This window comes from Nothobranchius furzeri, chromosome 18 (assembly GCF_043380555.1).
Source record: "Nothobranchius furzeri strain GRZ-AD chromosome 18, NfurGRZ-RIMD1, whole genome shotgun sequence".
NCBI lineage: Eukaryota > Metazoa > Chordata > Actinopteri > Cyprinodontiformes > Nothobranchiidae > Nothobranchius > Nothobranchius furzeri.
The window spans coordinates 46,152,241-46,159,740 of record NC_091758.1 but is presented as its reverse complement, the minus strand read 5'-3'; positions in this window follow the sequence as shown (position 1 = coordinate 46,159,740).

Here is a 7,500-nt window from a genome sequence, read left to right as displayed (position 1 = left end):
TACCCCTGGCGGGAGCTGGAATCAAACCCATGACCCTCCGATCATGAGGCAACCCGCTCTACCACCTGAGCTACTGCTGCCCCATATGAAATGAGGAGATGGTTTATGGATCCACCGGTATAACAGTTGTGGCTCTTCAGCAAATAAAACCACAGTGTTGTTTTCAATAGAGGATCCTACGTAAAAGACTTGCCTGTTAACAGCAGTGGTGGTCTGCTGGTACCTCCTGCAGGACAGAGCACCACTGACCTCCTCCACACACATCTTCCTCACACTCATCCTCCAGACCCACAACTTCACCAGCACAGAGGCAGATGTGCAGCACAGTGCCTGCTGACCTGTAATACATTAAAAAAGGTTTTTATAGAAAAAAGTAAAACAAACATATAACCTGCAGTACACTGGTTCTGTTCAGTTCAAAGAAAAGCAGCAGGGAAAACTACAGACAATTTACATTTTAAGACATATCTAATCATTATTAGGCTTAAGTTGAATAATAAAATGTACATTGGAAACACTTCAATGCTATTTTATTTAAATCCTGTTTTAAAACGTTTTACCCTCACTTGATGCAAAATAAGAAGTTCTAAGGTCCGATTTACATTAGAAAACATCCGACTGCATTTATAATGCATTTGGTTTATATTAATTACCTGCACGATAATACTCTGTAGTAATGTGTTGTGTACGTTTAACAAGTTAATTCTGTAGCTTAAAACATACATGAAACCATCTAAAGTTTACATGTAAGTCCTGAAAGCTTCTAGAATAAACAAAGTTACTTTACCTGAAAACGGTTGTGAACAAATGCTGCTGATGGACATGAAGCTGCTGTAGCTCCTTAATATTCCTGCTCCATTTTCGCTAGCGAACCAGAGCCGGGAGACCTGGGGATGGACTGTCCAATCTCGGGGGCAGAAGTTGCTGAGGTAGTCAAACAATTACACAGCGGCGGAGCCCCGGGGGCGGATGAGGTTCGTCCTGGGTATCTCAAGGCTATGGATGTTGTAGGGCTGTCATGGTTGACACGTCTCTACAACATTGCGTGGTCATCGGGGGCAGTTCCTGTGGAGTGGCAGACCGGGGCGGTGGTCCCCATCTTTAAGAAGGGTGACCTGAGGGTGTGTTCCAACTATAGGGGGATCACACTCCTCAGCCTCCCTGGAAAGCTCTACTCCAAGGTACTGGAGAGGAGGGTCCGATCGATAGTTGAATCTCAGATTGAGGAGGAGCAATGTGGTTTTCGTCCTGGCCGTGGAACTGTGGACCAGCTCTATACCCTTGCAAGGGTGATGGAGGGGGCATGGGAGTTTGCCCAACCAATCCACATGTGTTTTGTGGATTTGGAGAAGGCTTATGACCTTGTCCCCAGGGGCACCCTGTGGGGGACGCTCCAGGAGTATGGGGTGGGTGGCTTTCTGTTAAGGGCCATTCAGTCCCTTTACCAGAGGAGCATGAGTCTGGTCCGCATAGCCGGTAGTAAGTCGGACCTGTTCCCAGTGAGGGTTGGACTCCGCCAGGGCTGCCCTTTGTCACCGGTTCTGTTCATTACCTTTATGGACAGAATTTCTAGGCACAGCCGTAGAGTGTGTCGAGTTTGGTGGCAGGAGAATCTCGTCTCTGTTTTTTGCGGATGATGTGGTCCTCCTAGCTTCATCCAGCTCTGACCTTCAGCTCTTGCTGGGTAGGTTCGCAGCCGAGTGTGAAGCGGCTGGGATGAGGATCAGCACCTCCAAATCTGAGACCATGGATCCCAACTGGAAAAGGTTCGCTTGCCAACTCCGGGTTGGGGGAGAGGTCCTACCTCAAGTGGAGGAGTTTAAGTATCTCAGGGTCTTGTTCACGAGTGAGGGTAGGAGGGATCGGGAGATCGACAGGCGGATTGGTTCGGCGTCTGCAGTGATGCGGATGCTGAGCAGATCTGACGTGGTGAAGAGGGAGCTGAGCCAGAAAGCCAGGCTCTCGATTTACCGTTCGATCTACGTCCCAATCCTCACCTATGGTCATGAGCTTTGGGTAATGACCAAAAGAACGAGCTCGCGGATACAAGCGGCCGAAATGAGTTTCCTCCGTAGGGTGGCCGGGCTCAGCCTTAGAGATAGGGTGAGGAGCTCGGACATTCGGGAGGGACTCGGAGTAGAACCCCTGCTCCTCCAGATCGAAAGGAGTCAGTTGAGGTGGTTTGGGCATCTGGTCAGGATGCCTCCTGGACGCCTCCCTGGGGAGGTGTTTCGGGCATGTCCTGCCGGCAGGAGGCCCCCGGGTCGACCCAGGACACGTTGGAGAGGTTACATCTCCAATCTGGTCCGGGAACGCCTTGGGGTCCTGCCGGAGGAGCTAGTGGAGGTGGCCGGGGAGAGGACGGCCTGGAGCTCCCTAGTTGGGATGCTGCCCCCGCGACCCGGACCCGGATAAGCGGAGGAGGACGACGACGACTTTCGCTAGCTTTAGCATTTTTCCTTTGCTTGTAGCTGCCGCCACGGCTGTGACGGGACCTATGGGCCACAGAGCCGCTGGGTTCCAGTCTTGCGGTTGAGCAAGGACCTGGCCTTGCTAGACCGGCGAGGACCCGTACTCATAAGCATCCTGCCCGTGGATTCGGACACACGAGCACCGTGTCCATACATTGTGAGTGATTGCTTTTGTTTGACTGAATTAGCAGCCAATGGCTCCACCCTACTCTTGATTGACGGACTGAGACATTATGCTCTATAGTGTCATAATGAAATAAATCAGCCATGGGAAAAAACACTATTATGAAATAAAAGCTGTCTTTGTTAAAAAGACGTTATGTAATAAAAACTGAATGAATTAAATAAAAATGGCTCTATATTAATTTGGATTATTGTGAAAAATAGATTTTTGAAAAAACATTACACAATGTAAAGACATTTTAAAAGAAGAATGAAAAATATTTCATAATATTGAGCTTAGATTTTACATAACATTCTGTTATTTCATCATTTCATTGTCTAGTATTTCTTCATGTAGATATTTATTTCAGAATGTCTTATTTATTAATTGAATTTTGAATACATTTGAGTTCCATACTCAACCACAGAATTCCATGTCATCTACCACAGAATTCCATGTAATCAATAACATAAATCCACGTAAATAACCACAGAATTCTTTGTAATTACCCACAACATTCTGTGTAAATAACCACCAAATTCCATGTAACTGACCACAGAAATCCATGGAAATAATCACAGAATTCAATATGTTAAAACACAGATTGTCATGTAATAAACCACAGAAATCCATGTAATTAACCACAGAATTCATTGAAAAGAGCTCAAGAATACCATGCAATTAACTACTGCGTTACATGTAAATAACCACAGAATTCCATGAAATAAACTACATAATTCCTTGTAAATAATTACAGAATTCCATGTAATGCAATATGGATTTCCATGTACATAACAGCATAATATCATACAAAGAATCACATAATTCCATGTAATTAACAACAGAATTCCATGTAAATAACCATACAATTCCATGTAACCAACCACAGATTTGCATGTGAGCATTGACATAATTCCACATAATTAACCACAGAATTCCATTAAATCAGTTCCAGGATTCCATGTAATCAACAACAGACTTCCATGTGATCAACCATGGAATTTCGTGTAATTCATCACAGAATTCCATGTACTCAACCAAAGAATTCCATGGCATTTACCACAGAATTCCATATAATTAACCATAGTATTCCATGTAATGAATAACATAAATCAATGTACTCAACCACAGAATTCCATGTCATCTACCACATAACTCCCTGTAATTAACCATAGAATTCCATGTAATTAACAACATAAATCCATGTAAAAACCCACATAATTCCATGTAATTAACCACATAATTCCTTGAAAAGAGCCACAGAATACCATGAAATAAGCCACATAATCCCATGTGAAGAATGATAGAATTCCATGTAATACAATATGGATTTCCATGCATATAACCACATATTACCATGCAAATAACCAAATAATTATTTGTAATTACCCACAGCATTCTGTGTAAATAACCACCAAATTCCATGTAACTGACTACAGAAATCCATGGAAATAATCACAGAATTCAATATGTTAAAACACAGATTGCCATGTAATAACCACAGAAATCCAAGTAATTAACCACAGAATTCCTTGAAAAGAGCTCAAGAATACCATGCAATTAACTACTGCATTACATGTAAATAACCACAGAATTCCATGAAATAAACTACATAATTTCATGTAAATAATAACAGAATTCCATGTAATGCAATATGGATTTCCATGTACATAACAGCATAATATCATACAAAGAATCACATAATTCCATGTAATTAACAACAGAATTCCATGTAAATAACCATACAATTCCATGTAACCAACCACAGAATTGCATGTAATCAGTGACAGAATTCCACATAATTAACCACAGAATTCCATGAGATCAGTTCCAGGATTCCATGTAATCAACAACAGACTTCCATGTGATCAACCACAGAATTTCATGTAATTCATCACAGAATTCCATGTACTCAACCAAAGAATTCCATGTAATTTACCACAGAATTCCATGTAATTAACCATAGTATTCCTTGTAATAAATAACATAAATCAATGTACTCAACCACAGAATTCCATGTCATCTACCACATAACTCCATGAAATTAACCATGGAATTCTAGGTAATTAGCAACATAAATCCATGTAAATATCCACAGAATTCCAGGTAATTAACCACATAATTCCTTGAAAAGGGCAACAGAATACCATGTAAATAACCACAGAATACCATGAAATAAACCAGATAATTCCATATGAATAATGATAGAATTCCATGTAATACAATATGGATTTCCATGTATACACATATTACCATGAGAAGAACCAAATTATTTGCATTTTCCCGCAACATTCTGTGTAAATAACCATCAAATTCCAGAAATTTCGCAGAAATCCATGGAAATAATCAAAAAATTCAATATGTAAAAACACTGATTGCCATGTAATTACCCACATAAATCCATGTAATTACCTACGGAATTCCATGTAAATAACCACATAATTCCATGTAAGTGACCACAGAATTCAATGGAAATAATCACAGAATTCCACATGAAGAAACACAGCATTACATGTAAATAACCACAGAATTCCATGAAATGAACTACATAATTCCATGTACATAACAACAGAATCCCATGTAATACAATATGTATTTCCATGTAAATAACCACATAATACCATGCAAAGAACCTAATAATTCCATGTAATTACCCACAGAATTTGGTGAAAATAACCACCAAATTCAATGTAATTGACCACAGAATTCCATGTAAATATCACAGAATTCAACATGTAATAACACAGATTGCCATGTAATTAACCACAGAAATCCATGTAATTAACCAAAGAATTAATTGAAAAGAGCCACAGAATACCATGCAAATAACCACAGCATTATATGTAAATAACCACAGTATTACATGTAAATAACCATAGAAATTAATGAAATAAACTTCATTATTCCATGTAAATAATTACAGAACTCTGTGTAATACAGTATGGATTTCCTTGTAAATAACCACATAATATCATGCAAAGAATCACATAATTCCATGTAATTAACAACAGAATCCATGTAAGTAACTACAAAATTCCATGTCATTTACCACAGAATTCCATGTAATTACTCATAGTATTCCATATAAATAACAACAGAATCCATGTAAGTAACCACAGAATTCCATGTAATTATCCATAGTATTCCATGTAAATAACAACATAAATCCATGTAAATAACCACAGAATTCCATATAATTAACCACATAATTCCTTGAAAAGAGCCACAGAATACCATGCAATTAACCACAGCATTACATGTAAATAACTACAGAATCCCATGAAATAAACCACATAATTCCATGTAAATAATGATAGAATTCCATGTAATACAACATGGATTTCCATGTAAATAACCACATAATACCATGCAAAGAACCTAATAATTCCATGTAATTAACCACATATTACCATGCAACGAACCAATTAATTCATTGTAATTACCCACAACATTGTGTGTAAATAACAACCAAATTCCATGTAATTGAACACAGAATTCCAGGTAAATAATCACAGAATTCAATATGTAAAAACACAGATTGCCATGTAATTAACCACATATTTCATTGAAAAGAGCCACAGAATGCCTTGCAATTAACTACAGCATTGCATGTAAATAACCAGAGAATTCCATGAAATAAACTACATAATTCCATTTAAATAACAACAGAATTCAATGTAATACAATATGGATGTCCATGTAAATAACCACATAATATCATGCAAAGAACCAAATAATTCCATGTAATTACCTACAGAATTCCATGTAAATAACAACATAATTCCATGTAATTGACCACAGAATTCCATGTAAATAATCACAGAATCCAATATGAAGAAACACAGAATACCATGCAATTAACCTTAGCATTACATGTAAATAAGACCAGAATTCCATGTAAATAATGACAGAATGTCATGTAAATAATCACAGAATTCAGTGTGAAGAAACACAGATTACCATGTAATTAACCAGAGAATTCCATGTAAATACCCACTCAATTCCATATAATTGACCACAGAATTCCATGTAAATAACCACAGAATTCCATGTAATTAACCACAGAAATCCATGTAATTGACCACATAATTCCATATAAATAACCACAGAATTATATGTGAATTACCACAGAATTCCATGTAATAAATCAACAAATTCAATGTGATAAATCATGGATTTTCATATAAATAACCTCATAATTCCACATAATAAACCACATAAATCCATGTAATAAACCACACAATTCCATGTAATAATCACAGAATTCAATACGAAGAAACACAGATTACCACGTAATTGACCACAGAATTCCATGTAAATAACCACAGAATTCCATGTAATTAACCACATAAATCCATGTAATTGACCACATAATTCCATATAAATAACCACAGAATTATATGTGAATTACCACAGAATTCCATGTAATAAATCAACAAATTCAATGTGATAAATCATGGATTTTCATATAAATAACCTCATAATTCCACATAATAAACCACATAAATCCATGTAATAAACCACACAATTCCATGTAATAATCACAGAATTCAATACGAAGAAACACAGATTACCAAGTAATTGACCACAGAATTCCATGTAAATAACCACAGAATTCCATGTAATTAACCACATAAATCCATGTAATTGACCACATAATTCCATATAAATAACCACAGAATTATATGTGAATTACCACAGAATTCCATGTAATAAATCTACAAATTCAATGTGATAAATCATGGATTTTCATATAAATAACCTCATAATTCCACATAATAAACCACATAAATCCATGTAATAAACCACACAATTCCATGTAATAATCACAGAATTCAATACGAAGAAACACAGATTACCAAGTAA